Source organism: Odocoileus virginianus, chromosome 5, assembly GCF_023699985.2.
Source record: "Odocoileus virginianus isolate 20LAN1187 ecotype Illinois chromosome 5, Ovbor_1.2, whole genome shotgun sequence".
NCBI classification, from domain to species: domain Eukaryota; kingdom Metazoa; phylum Chordata; class Mammalia; order Artiodactyla; family Cervidae; genus Odocoileus; species Odocoileus virginianus.
The window spans coordinates 44,904,460-44,918,772 of NC_069678.1; the positions used below are offsets into that span (position 1 = coordinate 44,904,460).

The 14,313-nt window shown below is 37.5% G+C and overlaps 1 non-coding gene across 1 annotated transcript; it reads right to left on the minus strand.

Moving 5' to 3' along the window:
* Positions 1–13,966: 13,966 nt before the first annotated feature.
* Positions 13,967–14,038, minus strand: TRNAC-ACA (transfer RNA cysteine (anticodon ACA)). The gene has a single exon. It is a non-coding gene; the product is annotated as a tRNA-Cys (tRNA).
* Between the last annotated feature and the right edge of the window lie 275 nt (positions 14,039–14,313).

A 14,313-nucleotide genomic window follows, 5' to 3' on the forward strand; every position in this document is an offset into this window, starting at 1 on the left:
AAAGAATCTGCCTGCAGTGGGGTAAACCTGGGTTTGATCCCTAGGTTGGGAGAATCCCCTGGAGAAGGGAACAGCTACCCATTCTAGTATTCTCACCTGGAGAATTCCATGGACAGAGGAACCTAGAGGACTACAGTCCATGGGGTTGCAAAGAGTTAAACACAACTGAGTGACTTTCACATACCTCAAAAAACAGTTAACAAAAATATATTTGTTAAATACAATAGAAAGTTGAAAAGATACTTCTTATGCTCTTAATTTAATACTAGTTAGTAATTATGTAAGTTACAAAATTATATTTTCATAAAGTGATGTATTATTCTAGGCAAGTGACTGAATTTAAGGAGTAAGTTGAATTGCTTCCTTGCATACACCTAGTGATATCTACCCTACCTAAGATCCCATCAAAACTATATTATCATCTCATGGAAATAACATCAGGTAACTAAACAACAAATAATGATGCAGAATACAGTATTTTCCTCATTACATTTCCTTTCTTGCTTTTAATCAGTTACTTAGAATTCATGTAGCATATCAATTAGCAAAAAAAGTTAGCACGTATTACAGTCCTGGCTGCCAAGATCAGTTTTGACCATTTTGTTCATTTCTTCAATTCTCTGGAGATTCAAAAGCCCTTTGACAATGTTATTAAATGATCTTTTATTTTTCTAGGTAAATGTCATTTCCCTAATCTAGTAATTAGTAAAAAAACAAAGACCAATTTCCTCAGTGAATGTTGCTCACTCTCCTTTTTTTTTACTGAATCTCTGCCATTTGCTATTTCTCACCAAAAAAATAAAATTAGGTTATTATTATTAATAACTAACATTTAATTAGGTTGTTTGATCTTTGGTTGAACAAGTTTGCACATTTCCATTACCATACCTACAAAGATCAGCCCAACTGTTTTAATGAATATTGATGTCTTTATACAATGACAAAGCCCTTTATTCTCTGGCTACTAAATTACCAGGCAGTGATCACAAGAAAACATGTAATGCACATAAACAAAAATCCTTAATTTTTCACAGAAATCTAATTTCTGAAGAAGGATATAGGTCAATAGTTTGTTTTGTGTGATCATAATTACATCAAGACAGAACTTTAATAAACAGATTTTCTAATTATTTGGATTTTAGGCATAAATATTAGTAGCTAAATTCATACAGAATTGATTAAGACCTAATTTCCATTGTATTCAGTTTCAGTGGACTATGTCATCAGAATCTTTGATTTGCCATACAAGGCCTTTCCTTACATGGCTAAAATGTACCATTCTGTTTCCAAACCCCATCATTATCCCTTCCACCCTTACTACCACGCCCTCTTAGCTATTTTATGTGATGCTACGAAGGTACCATGTTACAGATTACTGCTAAAATATCCCACCCTGGCTCATGCTCCTATGACTCTGCACATGCTTTCCTCCTTACCAAAAACAACCTTCTCCACTTCATCTACACAGTTAACGGCTACTCTCAAACACTCAGGCCAAGCATTTTTTTTCCTTCTATTCATTCATTTATTCAGAAGCATTTGGACTATCTCCTATGTGCAGGTGCTGTTTATGCACTGGAGAGACAATTGTGAACAAGATGGTCCCTCCTCTCAGGGGGTTTACATCTGGAATAAGAAACACAGTAAACAAATGAATAAACATAATAACTATAAATTGTGAAAATGGCTGGAATGGAAGTAAATGGGTGATGCGAGAAAGGATAAAGTGGGGGGAAGCATAATGTTAGATGGGCAGTGAGAGAAGGACTTTCTGCAGAAGCTACATTCCAGTGGAGACTCGAAGATGAGAAGGGGCTTGGCCAGCATGACTGGAGCATAAAACCATGGTGGAAGGAGATGAGGTTTCACTCCCTAACTTCTCGATCCCATCCTCCTGAACTCAGTCCATGAACAACCTTTTTCATAACAGCACTCATTATGATGTTAGGATCGTCTGCCTCCAACTCAACTTTGAACAATTTAAGGGCAATTACCATATACTATTCATCTTTATATCTCACAGCCTCTTGGGATCAAGTACATGGCATATGTACGAAAAATACTGTTCACTATTGGCACTAGTGGTAAAGATCCCACCTGCCAATGCAAGCAGACATTAAGAGATATAGGTTTGATCCCTGGGTTGGGAAGATCCCCTGGAGGAGGAAATGACAACCCACTCCAGTATTCTTGCCTTGAGAATCCCATGGACAGAGGAACCTGGGAAGTTGCAACCCATAGCGTCACACAGTCAGCCACTATTGAAGTGTCTGAGCATGCATGCATGCATTAATTTCTATACCTAAATTCTTGATCCTAACCGATTCTGATGGCTATGAGGAAACCATTTCATTTTCCAGATTTATCCATACAATTACCTTCACTATTAACTCCATGCATAAACAACCTCAAATATTTCCAATTAAAAAAATAAATCTCTGGGACTTCCCTGGTGGTACAGTGGCTAATACTCCATGCTCCCCATGAAGGTGGTCTGGGTTTAGTCTCTGTTTGGGGAACTAGATCCCACATGCTACAACTGAAGAACTCTCCTGCTGCAACAAAGATCGAAGATCCCACATGTAATCAATGACTCAGTGCAGCCAAATATATAAATAGATAAATATTATGAATAAATAAATAAATATTATAGATAAATAAATATCCTTTTAGCCCCACCTCCCCTCTACCCAGATCCTCTCCAATTCACTTTTTGAAAATCTCTTGAGGGAGCAATTCACTCATTGTTTCTGCTTCCTAATTTTCCCCATTCTTCCCCAGCTCACTGCAATTTTGCTTTAGTTTGGAGATTTTTCATTCTTCAGCACTGACAGAGCTGCTTGTTCTGTGTCCAAACTCGGGAGTCAAATTATGTGATTCGAATATTTGTTTTGTTTTATAAGTAGCCTCATCTTGTAACATGAGGATAATAATCGCATCTAACCCACAGGTATGTAAGGAGGCTTAAATGACCTATTACATGTGAAGTTTCTGGCAAAGCTAGAAGATGGCAAAGCATGTAGATGTTCTACCTGCTCTACATGTAAAGCAGTTGCTTTATATTCTTGGTAGAATGACTCATCACGCTGATTCTCCTGCAACTCTTCTTGGTCTTGACCTTTTTTCCTCCCATAGCTTCCCTATCTCCACTGTTTCTTCATTTCCCTTCTCCCTTTCTGGCTATTATTTCTCAATTTCATAAATCCTTTGTCTCCAGTATCGCCTCAATGTTAATGTCTACCAGGGCTCTGTCCTTTTTTCACTTTACACCCTTCATTCAAATTCATCCATTTCAATTATCATCTCAATCTTAATGAACTCCAAATCATTACCCCTAAACCAGATCTTTTCTTTTTCTTTCAGACTTCAAGGCACCACCCCTGTTAGATTGCTCCCATCTAGCTTTTCAGCAAGACCCTCAGCCTTAATACCTCTACCCTTGAAATCAGTTTTGTAACTCTTCTGGGGCTCCCTTCCTGCAGAAACTAAGAGGGACCCAAATGTAGCTCAGGAACCTGGTTCAGAAATATTAAGTGATTCCGAGACTCTGCTCTACCTCTTCTTCTCTTCCTTTTAATCCGTCTCCTTTTCACCTTCTAGGTCTCCCACAATATCTTCCCCCTGGTCCATTTCCACTGCCACACCTTAGACCACCTGCCATTATCTCTCATCTACAGAAACGCTCTTAGCTGATCTCCATGCCTTCGGGCTCACAAACTTCCAATCCCTTCATACACAACAGCCAAAAGATCTTTCTAAAATGCAAATCTGATCATGCCATTGCCCTGTTTAAACCCCCAGGATGACTCCCCAAAGCTTTCAGGATGCAGTTCAAACTCCTCAGTTTAGTTCAAGCCCCTCCGCCTGAGCCAGATCAGTGCCCTTAACAGCTCCCTCCCCACCAATTCAGGAGGCTGCAAGTGCCCTGTTAAAATCTGCTGCAGCTATGTTCTGGCTGCTCGGGAAATTCCTGTAAGCTTCACATCAGGCATGGGTTGCAGCTTTGAGAGTCTGCTCTCATCTTGAGTCCCTGCTTTCCTTTAGTTCCTGCCTTCATCCTGAACGCTACCTGGTCGCCTCCTTTGACATCAGGTGCTCTGGCTCTCAGTTTCTCATTCTCTCCAAAGTATGGCCTCTTTAATCAACGCTTGTGCTCTATTGCACACTGTGGTCCAAGGATAAGGAACATTAGAGCCCTGACTTCTGAGCCAGGCTCCCTTGACACCACCCCTTCCCCCAGTCTCAACCAGCATCCAGCTTTCACCTGCCTTGAAGAGGGCATTAGACTACCTGACCCAGGGACCAAATCTTCGTCTCCTGCATTAGCAGGTGGATTGTTTACCACTGAGCAGACAGGGAGGCCCCTACTACATCATGAGTACCTAATAAATGATTTTTCAGTGAATGAATGAACAAGTTAATTTTATAATCCTGGAATAAATGGAATATGTGTGATTTAAAACATTTGTTGGATATAAGAGAAATTTCACTTCACAAGGATTTGTGAACAGCTTCAAGTGTGTCTTAATACCAGTATTTTAAAACTAAATATATTCCAAAGTATCTCTATGAGTCTCAGGATACACTTCTACTTGTAACTTAGACTTATAATGTATTGAATTCTTTAAAAATAAATCAATACCCATCAATTTCTTTCTCTAGAAGTCCTGTATGATGAGGCAGGGAGTCTCAGCAGAGGCTATTCAAATGCAGAGTTATGTAGTGTATTTGATGTGGATAGATTCCCACCAGGAAATGAAATACAATACCCTCATTCTTTCTCATAGTGCATTTTCAAGGCTGTGAGGAAAGAATATTTGCATTACAACATTCTAAGCAACTCAACTCCTATAGTGTTTCTAATTGTGCCTTTTATACCTGACACTATTATCCCTAAGACTAAATGTAAAATTATTGAACATAGAAAGTTATAGGATATATTATTAACTCTGGTAAAGACAAATGTCTGGAATACAGAATGCTGATATTATTTTGCCTAATATAGCACTGCATAGTTGTAAGCCCTAACAAACACACAAAACTAAAACAAAATAAGCTTTAACTATGTTTAAATAGTACATGATATATAATGCTAATAATAGTCAAGATTTACTGAGTGCCCACAACAAGCCAGAAGCTGCTCATAGAACTTTATGTGCATTTCAACATTTAGGCCTTACAACAATCCTAAAGAACAAAAATACTACTATCTCCTTTTATCCTTGAGAAAAGGGAGACAGAGAAAAATAAATACCTTGAAGTTATACAGTTAGTGATAAAGCCAGAACAGAAATTGAGGCATTCTAATTTCAGAGCTCTGCTTTTAATTTCTTTACCATCTTGTCTTCATACATATCATCAGTTCAGTTCAGTTCAGTTCATTTCAGTCGCTCAGTCATGTCTGACTCTTTGCAACCCCATGAATCACAGCACGCCAGACCTCCCTGTCCATCACCAACTCCTGGAGTTTACTCAAACCCATGTCCATTGAGTCGGTGATGCCATCAAGCCATCTCATCCTCTGTCATCCCCTTCTCCTCCTGCCCCCAATCCCTCCCAGCATCAGGGTCTTTTCCAATGAGTCACCTCTTCGTATGAGGTGGCCAAAGTACCGGAGTTTCAGCTTCAGCATCAGTCCTTCCAATGAACACCCAGGACTGATCTCCTTTAGGATGGACTGGTTGGATCTCCTTGCAGTCCAAGGGACTCTCAGGAATCTTCTCCAACACCATAGTTCAAAAGCATCAATTTTTTGGAGCTCAGCTTTCCTCAGAGTCCAACTCTCACATCCATACATGACCACTGGAAAAACCATAGCCTTGACTAGACAGACCTTTGTTGGTAAAGTAATGTCTCCACTTTTTAATATGCTATCTAGGTTGATCATAACTTTCCTTCCAAGGAGTAAGTGTCTTTTAATTTCACGGCTGCAATCACCATCTGCAGTGATTTTGGAGACCAAAAAATGAAGTCTGACACTGTTTCCACTGTCTCTCCATCTATTTGCCATGAAGTGATGGGACCAGATGCCATGATCTTAGTTTCTGAATGTTAAGCTTTAAGCCAACTTTTTCACTCTCCTCTTTCACTTTCATCAAGAGGCTTTTTAGTGCCTCTTTGTAAAACAAAGATTTGAATGGCTTTAGCAAGAAAAGCATTTAAAAAAATAAAACTGAAAATGCTCTCCTTGCCACTGTTGCTGTTTACTTTGGAAGTCATGTCTGATTCTTCTGCAATCCCATGGACTGTAGCCCGCTAGGCTCCTCTGTCCATGGAATTCTCCAGGCAAGGATACTGGAGTGGGTAGTCATTCCCTTCTCCAGGAGATCTTCCTGACCCAGGAAAGGAATCCACATATCCTACATTGGCAGGCAGATTTTTTACCACTGAGCCACCAGACAAAACCCAGTATGATTCATGTATACACTTACAATCATAACCACCAATCTATCTCTTCTCCCCACCACACAAAACAGTGCTTCACCTAATACCATTAACACATGGTAGAAAGAAAGAAGAAAGTGAAGTCACTCAGTCATGTCTGACTATTTGTGACCCCATGGACTGTAGCCTGCCAGGCTCCTCTGTCCATGGGATTCTCCAGGCAAGAATACTGGAGTGGGTTGCCATTTCCTTTTCCAGAGCACATGGTGGAGACCCTGGTGTATAAAATGCTCCTTAAAAGATGTGATAATGACACAAATACATACCAGCAAAGATATAATTTAATCAATAAATTTTAAAACCACAGATTAAGCACTATAATAAACACTTGTTTTTAATATACTATCAATACTTAGATAGAAATTATCATATCCATTTTACCAATATTTTCTGTAGTTTACACAAAGTAAGAGTGGTAAAGCCAGGATTCAAATTCAAGTCTGAATTACTACAAATCTTAATGTTGTCATGATGTTAAGCACTTTTAACTGTACAATCTTACCGTGGAAAGAGTCCAAATACTGGCTTAACTTTGACACAGTCCTGCTCAGCTTGATAATGCTGTGCTTCTTTTAGTCCCTGATTTCTACCTGCACAATTAGAAAACATCAGCAGTGCCAATTTATAGGTATTACATATATAAACAATAAATTCATGGGTATATATATCATTGTTTTGCTCCAAGTTCTTTTTTTTTACTCCCATTTTAGTTCTTTTTTAGTTGCTAATGATCAGTTGCTCAGTCGTGTCGGATTCTTTGCAACTCCATGGACTGTAGCACACCAGGCTCCCCTGACTGTGGAATTTTTCTAGGCAAGAATATTAGAGTGGGTTGTCATTTTCTACTCCAAGAGATCTTTCTGACCCAGGAATCATACAGGCATCTCCTGCATTGGCAGGTGGATTCTTTACCAGTGTACCACCTGGGAAGTCCCATCAGTTGCTAATGGATACACTTAAAGGAACAGGATTCTGAATCCTGATGTTCTAATGGAAGAAGGAATTAGGGACTAAACAAGCTTCCAGGTGACCCTAGCAGAGCCCTTCATTTCTATTTTCATATGAGCAGTGTTGCCTATGAAGTCAGTGGAACATGTGAGTCTAAAAGAATTCGAGAGAAGCCCAAGCAAAACTGATGATTCAATACATTGTTCAAAACACGTTTAAAACAAATGATAATATATCTTGAAAAAAGTCTCCTAAAGTATTCAATTTTTATGCTAATCTAAAACCAAAAATACACTTAATGGAAAGTAATGAAGTGTAAAATACAAGTTTCATACTTATTGAAGGTAAGACTAGAAAGAGTATAAAAATACTCATCATCTAACAAAACATCTCACCATAGTAGACATTCAGTAAATATTTATTAAATAGGGAATTGAGAGGGAAGTTCAAGAGGGAGGAGACATATGTATACCTATGGCTGACTCCTGTTGATGTTTGACAGAAAACAAAATGCTATAAAGCAATTATTCTTCAATTAAAAAATAATTATTTAAAAATATTTATTGAATAAATGAATGAGGTTTACATTTGCTTCTATAAAATAGGTTACATTCCACTAAAGGTTACTGTTTGGTGAACTATGTTATCAAAATTATTATAAATAACTGTAAAATTTAGCTAAGACCTTAAAACACAAAATAATTTAAAAATGAAAATTTTAGTCCCTTAAAATAATTTTCATCCACTTCAATTTATCTCATTAATGTCTCTCTAGTTAGGTGAATAGTAGACATATTTGAAAATAGCTCTGTTACTTTTTAATAACTACACAGTTAAAATCATTCTGCGCTATTAAATGGTACTAGACTTCCTGCAGAATATAATAACATGCCAAGGCATTAAAACAAAAGATGCTTTATGTTGTTGCTTAGGATCTTGTTTATTAAAGATATTCTATCATTTTCTTGAAAATCAAGAGAAAAACATTTTTAATTTTTATTAAGTTACAGGCTAACCTAACTTGAATGAGCTCTCATTCAAGTGTAATATTCTCCCCATCTATGATTCTCTACAATTGGTAACAACTCTATTCTTTCAAGGGCTTCCCAGGTGACCCTAGTGGTCAAGAACCCACCAGCAAGTGCAGGAGATATAAGAGACACAGGTTTGATCCCTTGGTCAGAAAAATCCCCCAGAGGAGGGCATGTCAAACAACTACATTATTCTTGCCTGGAGAATCCTATGGAGAGAGGACCCTGGCAGGCTACAGTCCATGGGGTCAAAAGGGGTTGGACATAACTGAAGTGACTTAGCATGCAAGCAATTCTTTCAAAATATGCTATGATTGTGCTCATTTCACATGCTAGTAAAGCTATGCTCAAAACCCTTCAAGGTAAACTTCATGAAACAATAACTTTCAGATGTACAAGCTGGGTTTAGTAAATGCAGAGGCACCAGAGATCAAACTGACAACATCCACTGAATCATGAAGAAAGCAAGGGAATTTCAGAACAACATCTATTTCTGTTTCATTGACTATTCTAAAGCCATTGACTGTGTGAATCACAACAAACTGTGGAAAATTCTTGAGGAGATGAGAATACCAGACCTGTCTCCTGAGAAATCTGTATGCAGGTCAAGAAGCAAAAGTTAGAACTGGACATGGAACAATGATCTGGTTCAAAATTGGGAAAAGAATATGTCGAGGCTGTATGTACAAAGTGCATCATGTAAAATGCAAGGCTGGATGACTCACAAACTGGAATCAAGAATGCCAGAAGAAATACCAACAACCTCAGATACGCAGACGATGCCACTCTAATGGCAGAAAGTGAAGAGGAACTAAAGAGCCTCTTGATAAAGGTGAAAGAGGTGAGTGAAAAAGCTGGCTTGAAACTGAACATTCAAAAAAGTAAAATCATGGCACCTGGTCCCATCACTTCATGGCAAATAGAAGGGGAAAAAGTAGGAGCAGTGACAAAGTTTGTTTTCTTGGACTCAAAAAAAACTGCAGAAGGTGACTGCAACCACGAAATTAAGACACTTGCTCTTTGGAAGGAAAGCTATGATAAGCCTAGGCAGCATATAAAAAGCAGAGATACGTTTGCTGACAATGGTCCATATAGTCAATGGTTTTTCCATAGTCATGTACGGATGTGAGACTTGGACCATAAAGAAGGCTGAGCACCAAAGAATTTATCCTTTCAAATTGTGGTGCTGGACAAGACTCTTGAAAGTCCCATGGATTGCAAGGAGATCAAACCTGTCGAATTCTAAAGGAATAAATTCTGAATATTCATTGGAAGATCTGATGTTGAAGCTGAAACTCCAATACTTTGGCCATCTGATGCGAAGAGCCGACTCATTGGAAAAGACCTCGATGCTGGGAAAGATTGAAGGCCAAAGGAGAAGAGGGTGGCAGAGGATGAGATGGTTAGATAGTATCACAGACTCAATAGACAGGAACTTGAGCAAACTTTGGAAGAAAGTGAAGGACAGGGAAGCCTGGCTTGCTGCAGTCCATTGGGTCACAAAGAGTCACAATTTAACAACTGAACAAAAACAATGGCACAATTCTTTGTACCAGTTGATCAGAATTTACAGAGTAGAAAATGTGTTGTTATGAACATGAAATGACTGTAAACAAATCTGACCAGAAATAAGTTAAAAGGCATCCTGAATAATTAGGATCACTTTTCACTGAAGGAGTAGAGGATGGCTCTTTCAGAACTCTGCCAAGGTATGGCTAATCTCACCAACATATTTTTGCTTTTGCTGGTTGTGGCAATTAAATATCAGACATCAAAACCTAGATTAACAACATTTTGGTCCTATAGATCATTTTTGCATTTTAATTGTTTTGAATGCCTTTGATACCACTTATATGATATTTTCTAAAGTTAAGTTAAAAAGTGGGCTTGTTGCTACTTCACTTTTTCTCAGGAACAAAGCCAAAACAACTATAATTTTTTAAAGTATGAACTCTGTTTTACTATGTTAATAGTTATATAGAGTTAATTTGATTTTTTGTCCACTTAAGTGACAACAGGTATTAATAATGTCGGTAAAAAAAAAAGTGTCATTAGTCAAGTGCCCTTTCTGTATATACTTAGTAATCTCTCACACACATTAATATTGGTACAAATTAATTCTCTAGTTTTAAAAATTTTAATTAAAACAATTTGGCCTTGTGACAGATTAAAATGTATCTCCCTGAACCATTTTTGTATCCCTTTACAATATCTGTCCTACACAGAAATCCTAGTTTATTCTGGCTCTGATTCAATCTTCCAAAATTTCTTCTCTGTTTACTTCAGTCTTTTGGAAGTATTCCAAGTTTGTCTCTAGTCACTGAAAGGAGATGAATGAAATTGAAATTGCATTTACTATTCTTTTGACTCTTATATTTGTGCTCAAAGACAGATCTAATTTTGCTGACACTTTTCAAAAAGAAAAATTACCAAATTAATTTATTTTAGCAGTCACTAAAACAGGCTTTATTCACAGCTAATATAGCATTAGTCCCATTCTTTTATTAAACAATAAAATCCTTATTAAAGAATAGATTACTATTTTCCTGGGTACAGCTATAAAAAGCTGTAGACAATCCTAAGCATTTGGGAGTAATCTAAACGTTAAACTCCTTTTAGAGTTGAAGAAACTGAAGCCTGGAACAGGGGAGAGATTGATCCAAGGTCACATGGCTAATTAGTGGCCAACTTGGAACTGGAAATCCAGTCTAGCAACAGTTCCAGGCTCTCCTCACTCCTGTGACTGCCTGCAGGACTTCTCAGATTATACAACTGCTGATTTGATCTTCAAAGTTTTTTATGGAATGTTGAAAAGTCAACTATTTCGCTCATTCCTTCCATTACTGTGCACTGATGTTATCTTGATCTTTCTCAAAAGAGAAACAGGAACAAATAAATATCAAAAATCATTATGTGTCATAAATATGGAGAAAAGTATTTACAAACCATATATCTTGAGAAAATATGTAGCAGCTAGATGATAAGGTGATAAGCACTGTAGAAGTAGATGACAGATCCAGAGATTGATAGATAGAAAATTCACCCACTATTACATTTTCAATACATAACACTTAACTCCGCAAAGGTTTTTGTGCACACAAGCAAAAGAACCCTCAGCTTAAGGGCATCTATGAATTTTTAGTAGTCTAGGCAAATATTTCAATTCAAAAATACATGTCAAGTATTGTCTTACAAAAATATAAAACACTTTAAATTGCTTGAGAGAAGATGCTTTGCACAAAACAAAATAAAGTTATTATAATGACTTGCTTATGTACTATATTCTTGTGATTATTAGCATATGGTATACAAGCATCTGCAAAAGACTGAGAAATAAACACGGACCTGGTCTAATACAATAGCTTTGTTTCAGAAAATTCATGAATTAATTTTTTGGTAAATCATAATCTTATTTTTGAAATGCATTGCAAGCTTTCTATTTAAAGGACCTCTGAAGTAACTCTTACCAAAAATAATTCAAAATAATCACTCTATTTTATCTAGGGAACTGCCAAAAAGAGAAGCTGACTAAGTAACCAAGGCAGGCCCTTTCAGGAGCCAGCATTATGATGGAGTAAGCACGCTAAGGTTTTTATCCTTACTTGGAAGATCTGGGCTAGTTCCTGGTCTTGGCAACACTTCATAATTTGGACAGCTTGTTAAAAAAACAACAAGTCCCAGCTCTTATCCTAGATTAATTAGATCAAAACCTCTGGGCAACAGTATTGATAATACAAGTATCGATAATACAAGAGCAGTTCCACTGGAGTATGGCTACCAAAACCTACAAGCAGTGGGTTCGAGAAAAAACATGAAGAAGCAAATCAGAGACAAAACACAGGCGACTCTTTCAAGGAATTTTGGTCTAAAGGGAATAAATGAAGTAACCATTGGAAGTAGATTCACAGACAAGAGGAGGTTTTATTTGGTTGATTTCTGGTTTCATTTGTTTTCTAAGGTGAGAAATACTGTAACACATACGTGTGTTGACAGATATGATCCTATAGAAAAGAAGTTTATATCATCAGAGAAAGAAAGAACAATTGCTGGTGTGCTGCCTTGAATAAATGAAAGGAAATGGAGTATAGTCACTTGGGAAGGAGCTGGACTTGCAGTGGAATAGGGGAGTCTCACCCCTAGGAGAAGAGGAAAGGAAGACTGTATGAGCCCAGATGTAAGGACAAGGAGAGCTTTGGTGAAAGAAGCACATGGAAGTTCCCTGCAACAGCTTCTATTTTCTCAGTGAAAAAAAGAAATAAGTCACCAAGTAAGAGTGAGAAGTGGGCCTAAGATCCTGCATATCTGGAGACAGGGCAGATGCAAAATAATCACACAACTAGATGGATGTAATGCCTAAAGAAATGTCACCACATTGGGCTGTTGTACCAGAGAATCAATGCCTTCTAAAAATAAAATGCATTATTCTCACATGCTTTGATCTTAGTGAGTCCATGCTGGGTCCTAATGACCATCACTTCCTCTTAAAGAAGTGTAAAACCACCCTTCTCTAGTTCATTCCAGTCTTCCCAGAGATCAATAAAGCTTGCCATTTTCCAGTTTGCAAAATATTTCTTCGCTGTTTCACAACTTAGAATGATATTTGCTTATCTCTAGTTTGCAAATTCCTAGTCTCCAGAATTCCTTGACAGCAAAATCACTGAAAACTTCTCAGCAATCTCATTTTTGAAGCACTCTCAAGTATAATTCCATCAAATAAATACATGTAAACTCATTTTAAAATATTAGGACCTCTGACTCTCCAACCAAAACATAATTCAGCATATTGAGAAATCTCCAACCTAATCGCACTGACTTCTAATCTATCAGCTTGGCCCATCTCATAACCAGTAAATTTTGTATACCCCCTCTGCTTATTTCCGAATTCTTAAATTATCTGAGAGCCTTTAAGCACTTGTAAGTACTTTCAAAGAATAGTTTAGATGAACACACTCTTATCAAATGAGTGAAAGACTGGAGGTGACATTTGAACTCCTAGAAAACTGTAAGGATTTGAGAGACAGGAACCACATATGCTCAAGAGAAAAGAAAATCATGTTTTATTTTTCTCTAATCAAAATGTCTCATCCTTAGTTCAGGCTCCTTTTTTTTTTTTTTTTCCCCAGCTCTGGACTTTATTAAGCTCTCAAAAATTCCCCTCAGTCCCAGTCTAAATTTTCATCCTCCAGTTTATCTTACTTTGGAAGATCAATTTTCACATAGTTGTATCATTTTATTGATCTCATGCTGATGTGGAAAGCACAATATGTTTGATTCCCCATACTCCAAGTCCTACTCTGGGTTGTAGGTTAGTTACTTTTGCTTTTTGATGTATTATTATCTTTATCTGTAAAGTAAGGATAATAAGAAAATTACCTGTAGTAATAAAAATTTCTTCTCCCGGTGCTTAGGACATAGTAGTGAAGTCACTCAGTCGTGTCCAACTCTTTGCAACACCATAGACTGTAGCCCACCAGGTTCCTCCGTCCATGGGATTTCCAGGCAAGAATACTGGAGTGGGTTGCCATTTCCTTCTCCAGGAGATCTTCCCCGCCCAGGGATTGAACCTGGGTCTCCCGCATTGTAGGCAGACGCTTTACCATCTGAGCCATCAGGGAAGTCTTAGGACATAGTAAGTGCTCAATAAATACATGTTCTGTTCCTTTCTTTCTCTGTCCTATTCCCAGAAGGCTCCACTTTGCCAATAAAATTAAGTCCAAAGTAACATTTTTTTCTTTCCTGGTAACTGCAGACAGTAATCTCTATCATTTTCCTTCTTGACTATTTTTCACATTCCACTCAATTCAGACTGTACTTAACTTGTTCATAACATACACTAACTTTTTAAATTATTTCATATGTAAAATATCATTAATTCCTAGATAAAGAAAGA